Genomic DNA, 18,283 nt, shown 5'->3' with positions numbered 1-18,283 from the left:
ATCTGTTTAGCTAAATGAGAATATTTATAGAGTCAGGCTTTTATTTCTAAGCAAGCCACTCTGGGATGCCTTTGCAGCCAGCAAAGAATTAGTAGAGCTATTATAGTTTGCAGCATGATTCATCTCACTCTCAGTGAGATAGCTGCATTTTTTAGGTTGAATCATGCACTAATCTCCATGGACTATACTGATCAGGTCACCACTGACTATAATAAAAGCCCAGGCAAGTGACAGACACCTAATGTTAGGTCAGATGAATCATCTAACTAGCAGGCTTCCAGCCTAACCTTCCTGGGGCATTATTTGAGTTCCCCTTAATGCTCCACTGGGAACATCAAGGGCCCTTTGTCCATCATCAGAGATGAAGGTATGTCTACATTGATCCAAAAAAAATGGGAGGTAATAGAGGTAATGGAGCTGTGTCTTTGACCAGGTGCAGGAAATGTGGAGGACTGTCAAAGCACTCAGCTGACCTTGCTGTGGGTTTTATGGCTGGATAAGCCACCTGCTGCCAGATCTCTACATTGAAGAAAGATCCTGCACAATGAACTTTGGTGATCATCACAGGGCCCTGTAACTTACCTTCCACCTCAGTGAAACGCTTCTTCACTCTCTGGAGAAGCACCAAGTTTGTTTCTCAGATTGTCCTTCAATGAGACTCTGTGGTCAGAAGATGCAATAGATCAACCCTATGATGAAGGTTAACACCACAGTTGCTGAGAATACACATCAAAATAATTCATTTATAGCATAATTTAAATATTTTATTCTGAAAAAAAGTCAAAAGGTTAGAAATTTTCTCCTGGGTTTTCTTCTAAAAGAGAATTCCTGAGAAAGAGCCTGAAAAACCCGATCTGGAAAGCATTTCAAGTCACAGTGCATTCTGACAGAAAAAGTTATCATCAAGCTTTTTCTAACCTCCAGCTTTTTCTAACCTCCAGCTTTTTCTAACTTCTTTTGATGTTAGCATACTTGTATCTCTCTTCTTAATATGTAAGCTTGTTAAATTATTATAAGTTAAAATTATTGTTATTGTTAAGGACAACCAGACCTCCCTCAGGTAGGCTGGCAGCATGCAAAGCTAGCTTTATTCTGGCCTATTTATATAACATTTTCATTTTGATTTATTATTGGCTGTGGCATTTAAGCAGAACATGTTCCAAGCAAGTCTGTGAGTGTGGACTTACTGCACTTAGAAAAAGCAGGTGGAGAAAGGAAACAGTAAAATTTGTCCCCACCTAAGTTAATTCAGAAGGGACATCTGCAGTTTCTGAATATTCCACTCATACAAGTAATTCAGTCTCTGAGTTTAATGATTTCAAATACTTCTATGGATATCAGACATCTAAGAAAAAACCTCACTAGGAAATAAAACTGCTGGGACAACACATAAGCTCTGCAAAGGAGGAAATACGTAATTCTGGAGAAGACTCAGAAGGATCAGAGAGACTTGATGTCTTTCAGTGCTTCAGGGTTTGTGAAAAACTGAAGAGAATAATTCTGTACTGGAAACATACTTGGAGGTACCACCTATCAAAAATGCCCTCAAAGTATAATGGTTTTCAAAGGATCCCATTGATACCTAGAACAGGATAAGGTTAACAGTTCGTTTTACTCATTCTTCCATACATGCTGCGTATTTACACAGCAAACTAATACCATGAACTCACATCAAGAGTGAGAGATTAATTTTGAGCTCTGTGCCAGTGCACCAGAGCAGAATGAACAACTATCAGATAGGAATGACACATCTGTGGTTCCATTATGCTGCTGATTTTCCCACATTACAATCCTTGGCATGGCTGCCCCAGTACAAACCACCAGCACAGGCTGGTGGCACCACTGGTGGTACAAAGTCTACAGCTGCTCCACAGCAGAATCACATCATCCCAGCTGCAGAGGCTCCATCCATTGCTACTTTGCTGGCATTTTGAAGTGGCACAGTTTAATGAACCAACAGTAGCCAGCTGTTAGTACCAGGGCAGAGCTCTAATATGACCAGCACCTTTCTTTTGAAAAAATGCAAAAAAAAGTAATTTAAAAATAGAGAAAATAAAGCTGCATTGATGAAAGAACAGTCAGTAAGTCATCAGCATGTTCTTACCAATCATGAATTTGCACTTTGTTTTTGCAGACAAAGCTCCTACTTTCAAAATCAGGGTTCAACTCATCACTTAACTCCTCGTCTAAGATCTAGTCTTCCTGAGATGTTTTTGGACAGCAACAGCAAAGCTTGGAACAGAACATTCAGATGATATTTTGCTTTGGGTAAACATGTAGGAATCAGGATGAATAAACTTAATTTATACTAACAAATTATGCTTGTTTAGGATGGTTCTCTGTCACTGGGACACCTTGGCATGGAAAGGACTACTCTAACACATCCAAACCACCTCACTCGCTTACCCTCTAGTAAAGTGTAGCTGCATGGAAACTGCTTATTAGGAATGGTTGCTTGCCTGTGCTAATTATTGAGCTGTGATAAGGAACAATTTGGGACAGTGCTAGTTGGCTAAAAGAACACCAGGAAAAATGCCAACAATCTAGCAAGGTATGCAACTGAGTTTCAGTGACAAAGGACAGTTCCTGACTCCATGTAATTTGCTGGCATAGACATAGTCACAAGGACTTAATTCTTGGTTCCCACAGGTTTGTGTGTCACAGTGTGCCTTGGCTGGAAGGGGGCTCTGGAGAGCTCCAGGTCTGTCAGCCAGACCTTGGTGTCAGGGAAAGTCATGGAGCAGATCGTCCTGAGTGTGATCTTGCAGCACATGCAGGACAACCAGGGCATCAGTCAGAATGGGTACATGAAAGGCAGGTCCTGCCTCACCAAACTAGATCTCTTCCTTTTACAAGGTGACCTGCTTAAGTGAAAGAGGCAAAGGTTGTGGATGTATCTAACTGGACTTTAGTAAAGCCTTTGACCACATTTCCTATAGCATTCTCCTGGAGAATCTGTCTTGATTCAAATTGATGTCAATTCATCAAATTACTTGATTGCTGGGATAGAGAGAGGTGGTGAATTGAGTTAAATCCAGCTAGCAGACAATCACTACTGGGCCTCAGGGCTCACCATTAGGTCCAGTCCTGATTAATATCTTTCTTTATCCCGATGAGGTGACTGAGGCCACACTCAGCAAGTTCACAGTTTGCACCAAGTTGAGTGGAAATGTCAATGTGCTGAAGGGTAGGAGGGCTATGCAGAGGGATGTATAGAGGCTGGATTGATGGCATAAGGTCAGTGGAATGACATTCAATATGAAAAAGCATAGGGTCTTATACCTGGGTTATGAAAAATGGCTGTGGTGTTCAAGGCTGGGGGCAGAGTGGCAGGAAAACAAACAGGAGCCAGCAATGCCCACAAGGGCAAAAAGGCCAGCGGCATCCTGGCCATCTCTGTCAGCAATAGTGTGGCCAGCAGGACCAGGGAAGTGATTGTCCCTCTGTGATGGGCACTGGGGGGCTACAGCTCTTGTGTGGTGCTCAGATAAGTGCCCCTGTTAAGACGCCATAAGTGAAAGCTGCCTCTGTGAGAATTAAAGTGCAAACGAAGCTATGTAGCAAAGTGAACAATACAGTTTTTATTAATAAATGTGAAGTGGAGAGATAGAAAGGACTAGAAAAGAGAAGGATGAAAAGGAGAGAAGGGGACTGAGGGGGAAGGAGGGGGCACAGCTGGAGACATCAAGAAGAAGACAGACACCACACTTGGCTCCAGCAGTGTCCCATCAGTCATTCCTCACCCTGGGCTTCTCAGTGGTGACGGATCCCAGGGGCTCCTATGGAAGTGGAGGTGGGGGCCCTGGATCAGTCTTCTGCAGTTAGCCCTTTTCTCCAATCCTTTTTGTGGGGATCCAAGGAGGCATTCTCCTACATGTCATTCAAATGGAGGATGGGCATGTCTGCCTTTGCCTGAAATGCTGAGGTCCAAGGAGCATTTCTCACCTCCTAATGTGGCCTAGGCACAGGGTGGGAATACGCCCCCACACTGCAGCCAGGGCCTAAAGTAAGCTTCTCTGGGATTCAACAAGGCACTGCTGCCACCCTTCCTTAGCCAACTCTCCTTGACCAGGCTGCCTTGCAGTTGGCTTGGGGGTAGTGGGCAGAGGTCAGCAGCAGGACATACCTGTGGTGTGGCAATTGGCACAAACCACAGGTATGTACACTATACATCCATGCATCTGTCCATCGATCTGTCCATCCATAGTGGGTGCACCCACTACAAGCCTCCCTGTGCCTTTGCCTCTGGGAGCTGCGTGGCATGAGGGTGAGTAGCAATCTCTTGGGATGTCCCTAGTGCTGCGTCACGATCCGTTCTATGAGAGGGGAGTCGTGATGCTTCGTTTTACTGATCTCAGTGTGCAAAAAACCAACACAGAAAGGGGATTGCAGTATCAATCAAAACAGATGTCCGTTTATTGAATGACCACAGCAAATGCGTTAAAGGAATTAGGGAAAAGAAAAGAATAGAAAAGAAGGGGGAGAAAGAGAGAAGGAATATAGCTATCAAACATAGAGAGACAAAGTCCTCGTTGTCCAGCCAATGGAGTTCGCCTAGTCACATCGGGGGGATCTCGAAATCTCTAGCTAACACAGGGATTTTTACTATAATAAACCATCACGGGGGAACAGGGAAGTCTATTGAAAATTGCCAAGGGGGAGAAACAGATGCAATAAAGAATAGATGTAACAGGTAGTCCATATTCTCAACAGCAGGTGAGAACCATTGTCTTCCTGGTCTAATGGCCACACCTGCAGGCAAATATCTTGCTTTGGTCAGGTCAGCTCCTCCACACACCTCCCCGTGTTAGGGGTTTCAGTCACAGTCCTTGGGAGGGGGGAGCTTCTTCATATAGGGGTCTCACGTCTCAGTCCTTGAGAGAGGCTTCTTCCATCTCAGTCCGTCCATCATGGTAGTAGTGGAGCAGATGAAGGATTTTCCATGAGGGGCTACCAAAGTAGCCCCAGCAAGTTCATCTGGCCAAGAGGTGGGAAAATTCCTGGGCTATTGTCACGAAGCATGCACAAGCATATAGGATACATCACGCCCTGGCAAGCCCTGCTAGAAGCAGCCACTGTAGACACAGCTGTGAGCAATCGCTTGGCAGGGCAGAACTCTGCTCAGGGGCCTCAGGATCTTTGGCATTCAACCACCACTGGCAGGCCAGAATTCCGATCAGAGTCCTCAGGGTCCCGATGTCTGTCCTTGCTCCATGTCCATGACCGTGAGGCAAATGAGGGAACTTCAGATGTTCTCTCACATGCTGGCAATTGGGCTCACTCCTCTGGCTGTCCCCTGAGGCAACTGAGGGAGAAAAGCCGCCTCAGTGCCCGTCGGGCCGTCTTGACGATGGAGCGCCATCGCTGTGGGGCCGGGGGCTGCAGGACGGTGGCCATGTTTGTGGTGGGGGAAGGGACACAGCATGCCAGGGCCTGGGAAGGCACCGGGCAAGCCCCTGCCAGCACTGCAGACCTGCAGGGATTTTCCTGGGCAAGGCTGGACTGGAAACAGTCAGCTTCCATGCATGCTGCATCAGGCTCCTCTGTGGGATTGGCTGGCAAGATGCAAGACAACATTATTGGGTCTTTGGGCAGTGCCATGGGGAGAGGGTCACTGTGCCCCTCACCACAAGGATCACTGTCCAGGGGAGAAGCTGCTGGCTCTGTTTCTTTGTCTTGCAGGGCAGGACACAATGTGCACTCTGGCTCGCTGTCCCCCTCTCCTGCAGCGTCTCTGTTGGGGAGCTCCTCTTCCTCCGACTTTTCCAGTAACTCATCTACATGAGGGTCCCAGTATGTCATGTCCTTGTTGTTAAAGAGAGACCAGAGCTCTGCAAACTGGTCTGGAGGCACGAGCTGTGCGTAGTTTTCGGTCTCTTCTGTGCAGTCACTGGTCAAGGAGCAAAGGCTGTGTGGCATCAAGGTGCTTTCTTCATGAAGGGAGGAGAGAATGTCTTCCTCCAACTCCTCCAGCTCCCCTGCTTTGATGTGCAGAAGGGGCTTTGAAGCATCCTCAGTCTCTGCGCAAAGCAGCTTGCCATGGGCGCTTTGCTCTGCTGGCCAACGCGTTCCCCTCTCTTCACAGGTAGCTACCGACGAAGACGAACTGGAGAAGCCTGAGGTTACCTCAGCCTCTGAGGTGGGAAAAAGTTCACTGGGCCCATCATCACAGGAATTGCTAGCCAAAGGAGAAGCTGCTCCCTCTGCCTTTTCCTCTTTCAATGGGGCAAGCAACACACTGCATCGGTCGTTGTGCCTATCTCCTGCAGACATGGTATTTGGGAGCTCTTCCTCCTCCCACTTCTCCTCTGGCTCATTTAGAGACCAGTCCCCTGGCCAGGAGTTGTCAGAGCCAGAGCACGGCTCGGCAATCATTGCAGGAGTCAGGCGGTCAGAAGAGTTTCCCGTTTCTCCTGTGGAGCCTTCGGGCAAGCCAGGAGTGCTGGGCAGCACCTGGAGCTCTGCATCTGCCTCTTGGCAGAGACTTGACTGCTCCTGAGTGCAGGTGGGCTTGATGGAAGAGTCTTCACAGAGGCATGGGGCAAGGCCTCTAAACACGCCTCTGGATGTTTTGCCACCATGCACATCCTGCACCTCAGTGAGTTCTTCTGTCTTGGTGTACCCTAGGTGCTTCCAGGCAGGCTGGGTCCCTGTGCGGAGCGGCAGGGCATCTGCACATTGCAGGGGTGGCAGGTGATGGCCCTGCCTTGCCGCTGACCCACGCCAGGCCCTTTTGCCTGTGCTGTCCAGGGATGGTGTTTCCTGGGCCCTGTCAGCAGCCATAGTGCCCCATGGAGAAGGTGGCACAATCTCTCGGTAGCGGCTGGCCACAGGGCCCCCAGACTGTGCTCTGGATCTTCTCCCAGAAGCTTCTGGGGCTGCTGGCAGAGGGGGCATCTTGACCCTTGCTGAGGCTGCTCTTGGCTTTTCAGGGCTGAGCTGCCATAGAGGTGTCACCGGCAATGGAGGGCCATGGAGAGGTGGCAAGTCTGACACAGACAGTCTTGGTGTCCGTGTGACTGTGCCACTGAGGGGCACTGAGTGCCCTCCCTCCAGGCTGTCCTGAGATCCAAATCCTGTGGGTCTCAATGAGGTGACCGGTCTGGGGACCAGTCTGTCCCCGTGGAGGGGTGTGACGGTCACCCATGTGACCTCTGCTGCTGCCTGCGGCGGCCTCTGGGGTACCTGTGAGAAGCCGGGATAGGCAAGAGATGGCAGGGGCTGTATGGGCACACTGTACCTCCTCATGTTGGTGTGCCCAGCTCTGGCCCCAAGGCAGCTGCTGGCCATGGCAGCCAGGCTGGGCTGGGTTCCCAGCTGTGCTCGCTGTCTCTGGGTCATTCATTCACTCAGGTCTTTCTGGCACCAGCTCCTTCTCACAGCAAGGCCTAGAACCAGGCCTGGCTGCCGCTCTCTGCCCCCAGCTCTCCCCCAGGTCCCACTGCAGCCTTTCCCTCCATTCCCGTCCCTCACCTGTCGCTGCTTGGACAGCAGCAGCTGCCCCTCACAGGACTGGGTGTTTGGTGTCACCTCTCTTGGACTCTTGGGCATCTTGGCAGCACTCGAGCACTGGCCAAGGGCACCCGGGAGAGCTGCTTCCTCCTGAGGATCTGCTGCCTCGTAAGAGAGCTGCTGCCTCCTCAGAGAGCTGCTCTCCTGAGAGTGGCAACACAAGGGGTTTGGCCTTACAAGAGCTCTCCGTGTCACGGCATGGACCCGTGTCACAATGGGCTCTAGGCATGATGCAACCACGGGTCACAAAGGCCTGGTGGGCAAGGCCACATTTTGTCATGGAGAGACATGGATACCACTTTGGTCACAAAGGCCTTTTTTTGGCCTTTGTCCCTCAACTTTGCCTATGCTTGTTCCTCTCCCATTGGACGGCATCTCTCCCTTCCCCCATCATGTGTTCTTCCCCTAAACATCCCCAGAGAAGCCCTATGCCTTGCCAAACTGATTTTCCCACCCAGTCCACCATGTGTCCCACCCCTTGGCTCCCACCTCATGTAGAAAGAAAATCTGGAACGCAAAAGCTCCCTTAGAACTTCATCTGGCCACTTCGGTAAAAAACAACAATTATTTGTTTAAGAAGATTAGTGACAAAGGAATGCCCAGGTCAATCTCCATTTTTTACTGGATGCAGGGTTGATTATGATCACAAAGAATGAGGAAAAGTCTGAGGAACTGAATGCCTTCTTTGCACTAGTCTTCAATAGTCAGAATTGTTATGCAGAGGACAAGCAGCCCCCTGAGCCAGCAGGCAGGGACAGGGAGTAGAACAGAGCCCCTGCAATTCAGAAGGAAGCAGTAACTCACTTGCAGAGCCACTAAGACACTGACAAGTCTATGGGCCAGGAGTTCTCCCAGGGGTGCTCAGGGAGCCAGCAGAAGAGCTCGCTAAGCAGCTCTCTGCCATGTATTATTATTCTTGGCCAGTCTGGGAGGTCCTAGATGACTGGAGGTGGCTGTGTGACACCCATGCCCTAGAAGAGCTTTCAGGGAGGATGCAGGGAATTGCTGGCCTGTCAGCCTGACCTCGGGGCCTAGCAAGGTTCTGGAACAGATCATCATGAGCAGGATCACACAGTCCAGAGAAGATAACTGAGGAATCTGGCCCTGCCAGCTTGGGTTTAGCAAAGGCAGGTCCTGCCTGAGCAACATGATGTCCTTTAATTAGTGGGTGACCCAGTTCCAGGCTTAGGGAGAAGCGGTGCATGGAGTCTCCCTGGACTTGAGCAAAGCCTTTGATTCTGTCTCCAACAGCACAGTCTTGGAAAAGCCACCAGCCCAGGTCTTGGGAAGGTGCGTTCTTTGCTGGGTTAGGAACTGTTGGGACTGGGCCCCATAGTGTGGGGGTGAATGGTGTCACATCCAGGCGGCATCCGGTCACTAGTGGTGTCCCCGGGCTCAGTCCTGTTTAATATTTGTTCTGCTGATGTGGCCAAGGGCATGGAGTTCATTCAGTTACAAATTTCTGACAACACCAAGGTGGGTCGGAGTGTTAGCGTGCTGGAAGCTTGGGAGGCTCTTTGGGAGAATGCAGACAGGCTGGGATTATTACAGCACAGCCAGAGGGATTATCTTCAGGAAGACCAAGGACTGGATCTTGCCCTCGTGTTTTGACAATCCCCTGTGTAACTCCAGGCTGGTGGAAAGCGGCCCAGAAGAAAAGGTTGAGATGGGTTGAACATGAACTAGAATGTGCCCTGGTAGACAAGAAGGCCAGTGTCTTCCTGGCCTGTATAAGGGATGGTTTTATCAATTCCCTCTAGTAGCCTTTAGTATCTGAAGCTTCAGAATAAAATTCTGAAAATCTTATGATGAATTTGATTGTCATTTGATCTTGTTCCATGCTGACAAATGATCAGACACTTCCGTGAATCTATCATTTAGGAGTTATCTTCCTATATAGTCTGCAGTCACCTCTGCAAGACCAAATTTTCACCTAAGCATGATCTTCTAGAAACTGCTTGGCACATCATTTTTGCATGTAAATAATAAATACAATACTACTGGGTGAAGCTACTCAAAGAAGCAAGCTCTGAAATTGGTAATAAGTGTTTGCAGTTTCACACTTTAATCTTTCTAAGACTGAATATGTCATTCACACTAGAAAAGTCATCTAAGTCTCATGGGGCTGTGTGATATAAATGCAAAGCAATTTATGGTTGGTTTTGTTCTTTTCCAGAAGGCTTCAATTTACTACTTCTCCTGGGAAGAAAAGAGCATTTTCAAAGGCACAAATAATGTGTGGACGCCCATCTCTTATTGACAACTTTGGAAGTCAGCATTTAAGCAGGATGATTTACTTAATAGCCACATTTTACTTGATTCTTTACCAATCAGTTTCATTAAGTTCTTAAAAACATTTTTCCTCTTACAGTTATTCTGACCAAAAAAAAAAAAAAAAAAGCCAGGACATTTCAGTCACTACCTCTCAAAACACCACAGTTGCATTAATGTAAGCTCCACTGTTTTCAGCCATTATTACAGAACATCAAAATTTATTTTTATAAGGTTGCTAGGCAGTTAAACCACTTTGAAAGAAATGAACTATCTGTGTGCAAGCATGTACAAAAAAGTTATTGATGGAATGCTAAATAAAAAAGAATATGTGAGAGCTAAATCCGGAGATATTTACTGGGGCTGTACTATTATATTCCAGCAACACTGACATTTCAGTCTGCAGTCTGCAACAGCCACTGCAATATAATTTAAGCCCCAAAATCAAAACTGTCAGTGCTTTTGCATCTGTGAGATGGGGGAAAAGTTTATTTTAAAGCTACATTTTCCTTTCTTCCAACTTTCTATGTCTCACAAGAACACAGAAAGTTTCCCACACATTTCCTCCTGGAAAATGACTTTTTCACTGTTTTTGATACAAAGCTGTAGAGCCACAAGAGTTATTTCGGTGTAAAGGGACATTTAGAATTCATAGAATGGCTTTGGTTGGAAGGGCCATTCACGATCATCTAGTTCCAACCCCTGAAGCTCATCAGTTGCATCTGTTCCAAATTCTTGTGCAAAGTGTGGCCAATTTTGAAGCAGGATCTGACCTGGAAACCAGAAGCACCAGGAGTTAGAAGGGTTATAAATCACATGAGCATTGTCTGTTATAAATCTTAAAAGTCCCATAAGTTCTTTCTACTATTGATATACCTTTTCTTCCAGTCTATGCAGAATCTATGGGAAAGTTCATTCTGGGAAAAGCAAGCAGGACAAGGTTTTGCCATCTACACTGTACCTCAGACCCAAATTTATATACATTTACCATAAGATGTGTTAAAAAATTCCTCTTTCCCCAAGCCAATGAGTTCTCACAGTTCTTTTTTAGAACTTGAGTTGAAGAACCATTATTGATATCTAGAATAATATTTGAAAATAAACCTACTAAAATTTGGCTGAAAGGCCAATGGAGGGCTTTATTGAATACAACAGGAATTTTTATGCAAAAAAATTAAAAATAGAAAATAGAGGAAGTTTAATTTTTAGTATTGTTTGACTTTTCAAATGAAAATTTTTTACTGCAAACCAAACTTTGAAAAAAAGTTCAATACCAAATATTTAAGTTAAATAAAATTTTAATTTTTAATTAATAATGTCCATTAACAAGATTCATAATAAAAGCAAGACCCAAGGTGTGGGGCCAATCTAGAATGCAATCTTCAGGAATTTTGTCTCTTAATCTATCTTCAGGTCATATTTATAGATTTTTAAGTCCTCAGCTGGTTTAATGTTCCAAGGAATTCTATGGAAAACAAGCATGATGATGATTCCATGAAGACAGTTCTACCTTTGGATCTTGTTATTCAAAGAAAACTGTAAAAGCAAGGGAAGCAATGATGATTTATTTTGGGTTTTTTTAATAACCCCAGGAGCTGAAGGTGTGAATCTTTTCAAGGGAAAACATCCCCTCATGCAAGATGCAGGTTAAAATGTACAAAAACTTGGCAGCAGTTTGAGCTCAAAGTGCTGCCTTATACATTTTCTGGATACAGCTGAGCAGATAAACCCAGCTCCTGCAAAAATGAATAGGAGCTGGCACATAAGTGCCTGTAAGAATCCACACCACTGCCCATGATAAGAGATCTGGTTTATCATCAGCAGCAGAACCAGTAGAATTAAGTAGTTAATACTTCAAAGTGATACAAAATGTAACTGTAAATTCAACAGAGCTTTCTGCTGGAGACCATGTAAGGGCACCATAATAACAGCAAATTGATTCACCTAAACCTTTGCTTTGCATTTGCTGTAAGACAGGATTTTCAGTAAACTACTCCAGCTCTCCTCTGTGTAAATAATAACTACCTCACTGTAGGAATGTATTCCTTGTCAGAGCTCCCATTTGTTGCAGCTTTATAAATATATAGAACTTGGGTCAATTTAATACAACAGATCCATATAGTTACTTAATACTATTGTTTTTCTCCTTTACAGCCTGATGAAATAGAAGTAATTGAAAAGCTACGCCATTAAAACCAAGTAAATGCATTTCCTCCTGGCTTTACTCTTTCCTCTCCCTAAAATGACCCTGACAGGTTTCAGTCTCATGGGAGAATTAATTGTGCCGGCTTTACAAAGCTCATTGCACCAGACACTGTCACTACTGTGGTTAATGAGAAGAAGCTCTTTCTGCACAGTCCCCTCCATAAGGATGGTATGTCACTTGCATAATAGTTCCAGACTCATGGGAAACCTGTGACAATGTCTCTTCCCAAAGGCAACAAGCACAAGGATCTTCCACACCACCTGCCTGTCAGAGTTCAAGAAGTTTAGACTTATGCTCTCAGACATATGGTGTGACTTTGGGGGTCTCCTCTGCAAAGCCAGGAGAATGGTTGTGTTTGATGGTCCCTGTTGGACCCATCTAACTCAGGATATTCTATGGTTCCATCTATGGTTCTATCTGAGCCCCTACACTTGCACACATACCCAATCCATGCACATCCATGCAGTGTTTTCTTCCTGACAGCTGCCTTTGCACACATGCTTCTGTCCATCTTCCACAGGGATTTGCAAAGATGAAGACTGCAGGTTTTTTTCTTTACTTTCATGGCACTTCTTGGTCACCCTTGCCTATTTGAAAAGACTATTGCCTTAATAATGGTTTGAGTAGAACTTTGTGCCAGCAGATAATTTCTGTTTCCCAGATCTTGCTGGTCACTTCTGAGCCATTCCTGCAGCACTCTGTTCCTTGATGAGCTGTGAATGGAGCAGTTGCTATCTAGCTTGTAACTGTGATCAACGTTGCAGCACTTCTGAGGTTTTACATATTTCACACAAATATTGATAGATGTAAAAATAAAATCAGAAAAGCTGAACTGTAAGCTTCACATTTCACAAGGTTTTTCTTCAAGTAATAAAACCATTTACCTGCATATGAAAGGAGGTAAATTCCTTTCCTCTGAAATGGCCTTCTTTGGGTCTCAAAATCCCTAAATGCATTAGATGGAAGATTGGAGGGAAAAAAAAAAAAAACCAGGAATCTCAATCTTTGCTGCAAAATATTGCCCTAAGGTAAAACTGATCCACTCTGCTGTCACAGAAGGCAGGACAGGTCAGATGCTAATTTCCCAGATATGAGAAAGATAGAAATTGCTGTGACAACATTCACAACATGCTCAGTTTTGTCTTCCTATAGGTTATTATTTCTCCTTATGTCATGGAGTGCAATCTCTTTTTAAAATGGGGTTCCTACATCATGCAGAATCTGCTCCATTGGGGGTAAGACCACCAGGCCTCATTATTTGCATTCTCTGGTCCATCACTGCAGTCAAAAGGCAAAGCACAGAAGGATAAGAGGGAGGAGACCTTTTCTGTACCTCTGCCAGCTGTAATAAAATGTGATCTGTCTATCCTTACTCCTGGGTGATAACAAGGTGCTTGTAGATCTTCATCTTTTCACTTTCTGCTGCAGAGCTGTAAATCAGGAGAGGTGCAGGGCTTGACTCTTTCTACCCCCCTGCCATGCCTCTTCTGTAATTTAGATCAGTCACTTAAAGTGTCCATAGAACCAGTTAGCTGCTCCAGATGCTGTCAAGCAAATGAGTCATGGGCAAAATTAGGGACATTTGGTCACAGGTTTGCATGATGAGCAGGACCCCATTTGGTATAGGATGTCCATTGAGTCAGTCAGGGTTAGTTGTCCCAGCTGTGTCCCCTCCCCTCCTTGTGCACTCCCAGCCTCCTCTCTGGTGGGGTGGGGTGAGCAAAGGAAAGTCTTTGGCTTTGCTCAGCAATAACCAAAACATTCCTGTGTTATCAGCAATGTTTTGGTCACACAACTGAAACATAGCCCATCCCAGCTACTCTGAAGAACCTTAAGTCTATCCTATCCAAAACCAGTGCATCTGGCCACATGTGTTCTGAAGTCATTAGTTTAAACAGATATACATTTATTTAGAATAAAAGTACCATGCCTTGGATGGAGTAGCAATGCAGGAACTATGCACTGGCCCCACTTGTCACAAGCTTCCTGTTTGTAAAGCAGACATCAAGCAGCCATAAATGCAAGCAAAGTAGTAAATTCCTTTTTTTCATATATAAATGGAGGAGCTTTGTGAAAATAACTCTGTGTACCTGATGTCCCCTGTGTCTCCTCGAGCTTTAAACTTCAAATAGACTACTTGGATTTCCCCAGATCAGTTTGGACTATGAATTTCAGGTGGGGCAAATAAAACACATTTAATTGCAATATTTTCTTTGTAAAGGATTTACCAACTTTAGATGGCAAACAATGGCTCAGCTCCTGGAAGGAACCCTGTTACCCTTTCATTTAGGACCCAGATCTGCTGACAAAATCAGCATTGACAGAGAAATAGCTATATTGTATGTCCACAGATGTGAGAATCATGCCTCAATTTCAATTAGATTTTTTTTTAAGTGTCTCTGGGCAGCTGGCATAAATTATTGTAGTTTCAACCTTCATAGGATCTGTCTTATGATGTAGTTTTTCTCTAACTCACTGTACAGATGCACTGCAACTGAACTGAGGTAAACGAGTTTATCCTGGTTCCCATTTTGCCAGTGATATAACCTTCCTCTCACAAACCTTCCTCTCACACCCTGAGTAACTGATATAGCTAGAAGTAGCATTGAAGCAGAAAATCTGTTTATTGTCTAGTTCCAGGAAGAGTTTGCAAAGCCAGCATCATAAAAAAAAAAAATAATAAATTAAAAGCAAAAAAAAAAAAAAAAACCAAAAAAAAAAAAAAAAACCAACCAAAAAAAAAAAAACACCCCAGGTTTTAACTTTCAAACTGAGCACATCTCATATGTAATTAGGGAACAAAAATAAATTAACTTTATAACCTAAGGGTGACATTCTTAAAGATTATAAATCTGCCTGAGATCTCTTGAAAAGATGAAGACTATCCCAGTAGAAGAGATGAACATTCTCCTCTCTTTTATATGGAAATATTTAAAAACAGGAACACACTGTCTTGTTTTGGAAAAAGGTTGATCACCAAGCTAACAGTTCTTCCTTTCTCTTGATTTCCTGGTCAAAATCCCAATCTCAGAAGAATATGAATCCACAAAGGTGTGTGTTTTATGTGGTTATGAAATTAATGTTACACTCTGACTCCCCGAATACCATCCATTTGCTTATTTTTTCTTCAATATATTAGGAAATTACAAGCCCTGAGCAAGTCATTACTGTCTGATGATTATGAATTAGCTGACCACAGGCCGCAGAGAAAGGCAGCATGTTCTAGCAGACCACAAGGTCTTTTAGTCAACAGAAGTATCATAATGTTCTGATCTGTAGCTGGAAGTTTTTTGCTAGCTTAGGAGTCAGGTGTTTCATCTTTCCAAAATAGAAATGTTTGCCTAAGGAAATAAAGAGGACATCTCTTCCTACACTTAGCAAAGCAATGTTATTTGCTGGAGGTTATCCGTGCAATCAGAGCTGTTTTCCTCTTCTGCCGACTGACATAATAATACTTTCGAATGCAGGAAATACTAAGTATTAGTATACCAAGCCCTTTTCAAGTACAATGGAGCATGGACTAAATCAAATACTGAGTGTTCCACCATATAAATTCCTGTCTGCTCCCAGGAAGCAAGTAAGGAGCCACCAACATTTCCCTGAATCGCTGCAGGGAATGCAAGACAGCAGCAACAACATCTCCAAAGGAGAAGGAAGTATCTCCATTCTCGCCTTCTTTCTACTGCTTCTTCTTACTGCTTCTTCTTAAGGCTTCTATCCCTTACATCATGAACATCCAAACCAGCCGTTTCTCTACAAAACCCTCCCTCTAGAGTTTGGAAGTGACTAAAGAAATAAAACGTGAGTCTGAAACAGCCCTGCAGGTTTAACCCACTTAGAGGACTAAAACCTGTCCCCTCTCCATCTACTCATATTTTATTAATCTCAGTTAATTAATGTGTTTCTGTTTCTTGCAGGCCAGGCTGCAGCAGCTGGCACAGCCCATGCCTGTGTGGGAGGGATTGTTGAGGATCTGAGCTGGGCTGGGCCAGGCTGGGCTGTCAGACCCAGCACATCAAAGGCCCATCTGCCAAACCTTCCCAAGAGACACTGGTGAATAAACACAGGGCAAAGGGGGAAAGAGGTTTATCTTTGAAACTGCCTTTTGTAGGGATTTCTTGGCCTTTTATAGAGGATTTAAGGAGAAATGAGTCTCCTTACTTGAGGGAAATGTGGAAATGCTTGAAACAGTATTCATTGCAAAGGTGAGGAGTAAGACTGTGAGCACTTTTATTTCAGAAGAAAACCTTGAGAACTCCCTCATAGCCTGAGAGATGTGAAATGGGTTGGATACGCCTTCTCCCTCCTAATTCTTTCAGACAGAGTGGAGGAGAGATTACATTTACTGTGTGGTTGCTCTAAAAGTGTGGGATACTGAGATGCCCTTAAGATGTCAGAAGTTGACTGTGTGGTATTTTGTGGGCAGATGCATGGAAAAGATTAATCAGTTCCACTGTAGAAGCTGTGTAATGGTAAAATAAGTTTATTGTGCTTTGTTGAGAGGCCAGAAACTTCACGAAGGCTGGATGCACTGGTTCAGGCTCAGTGTCCTGCTGTCGGGGGCATACAGTTGGCTGATGTCCCAGCACGGACAGAGTGTCCTGGCATTTGCCTGTAATGTGGTGTGGAGAAATATCCCATAACAGATTCATCTCCAGGGATGTCAATAAACACAGCAATGAACCTGCTGGAGACATCATTGGAGGCTGGTAAAGAGCAGAATTTATTATAACAGCCACTAATTGGAAGTGGTTAAAACTTCCACCTCCCAAAAAACAGTAGTTTCCATGTGTTTTAGCAGTTGTCGTCTTGTGCAGCTTTTTAAATTATAGCTTTGCACCTGCTTTTGAAACTCTGGTTCTCTTACTATTTAATCTGATTTTGCAAGGTCACCAATGGGTCTGTCTCAGGTCAAAGATACCATTGCTTCATTTTGGGAAGCACAGGAAGTACAAGGAAGTTGGAAAGTAGTGATGGTCAATATTTCTGCATCATTAAACTAAGCCAAAAATGCAACGTGGTTTCTGCAGCATAATGCCAGCCTGATTTTGCTACCATTTTTAATAAACTTCCACCAGTAGTGAGAGGGCCTGAGTGAAATTAGTCGGTTTTATCCATGAAATTTTACGTAGACAGATGCCATAATGTTGGAGGGCAAAATACAAAAGATTTGAAGTACTTTCTACTTTTAGAGATGAAGGTGCCCTAAAGCAAGATTGTCCATCCCTTCTCTCCAGCCTATCACTTGAATTATCAAGCTGAACCAAACCACCCTTGCCATTTACAGAATAGGTTGCTCTTCTTAAGAAAGAGATAGTGTTTAAACACACCTCCTGATAAAGAGGTTTCCACTGGCTCTCAATTACTTCCAGTCCTTCCCTTCTCCAGTGCATTATTCCAGTTCTTCTGCTCAGCCTTTGCCAGAATGCATGGGACCATGCTCTAAGTGGGAGCAGTGAAATGAGTAAAATCAAATTATTGAGACATGGAATTGTAGCAAAATTCAAATAGGAAGCAAAGTGAACTCATCAGCAATGAGGATCCGCTGCTCACTATGGATCTCCACTGGGTCTGCAACTTTAGTAGGGCCACTCAAGAAGGAAGTCACTCTTTGATCACCTCTCCCCAGAGTAATAATGGCAACTACCTCAACCCATACCAGCTTCATACAACTTGCTCATCCTAAACCTATTGCAAAAAGACCCCAAGCTCAGTTGGAGTACTCAGTAATTCAGCTGATCAATGCTAATTTTAGTCAGTTGTTCTGGTGTATCCTAGAGAATTGAGTGACTATTCATTAGCCTTGGTGTGTACTTTGAAAACAGATACAAATTAAAACTCTTTTAAAATGCAAAATATTGTTTGCCTACGTGCTGCTTTCATTGAGCAAACAGAAGTTAAGGGCAAGGTTGAAAGAAACTGCTGTACATAGGCTGCATGAGGATGAGATCTGAATTCCAGTTGCTGCAGTGCCAGTCCTGCCAGCCTGCCTGGCTGGAGCCCTGTTCCTGTCAAGGTGGCCTTGATCAACAGTGGGCCAGGTACAGACTGAGCAATGCAGTCCACAGTGTTTTGCTATAAAATTCAGGTGTTGATTGAAAACTTTGTTGTTTGATATGGCTCCCAAGGAAAATGGATTCCTGTGTCACCTGCAGTTCAATACAGTAGTGTTACCTCGTTCACAGGGGTCCCAGGATGAGGGAAGAGACGAGAAAGTTGACTCCATGTATCAGAAGGCTTGATTTATTATTATATGATAGATAATATATTAAAACTATACTAAAAGAATAGAGA

This window comes from Serinus canaria, chromosome 2 (genome assembly GCF_022539315.1).
Source record: "Serinus canaria isolate serCan28SL12 chromosome 2, serCan2020, whole genome shotgun sequence".
In the NCBI taxonomy this organism is placed as follows: Eukaryota; Metazoa; Chordata; class Aves; order Passeriformes; family Fringillidae; genus Serinus; species Serinus canaria.
The sequence above is the reverse complement of the archived record's forward strand: the minus strand, read 5'-3'. Positions refer to the sequence as shown.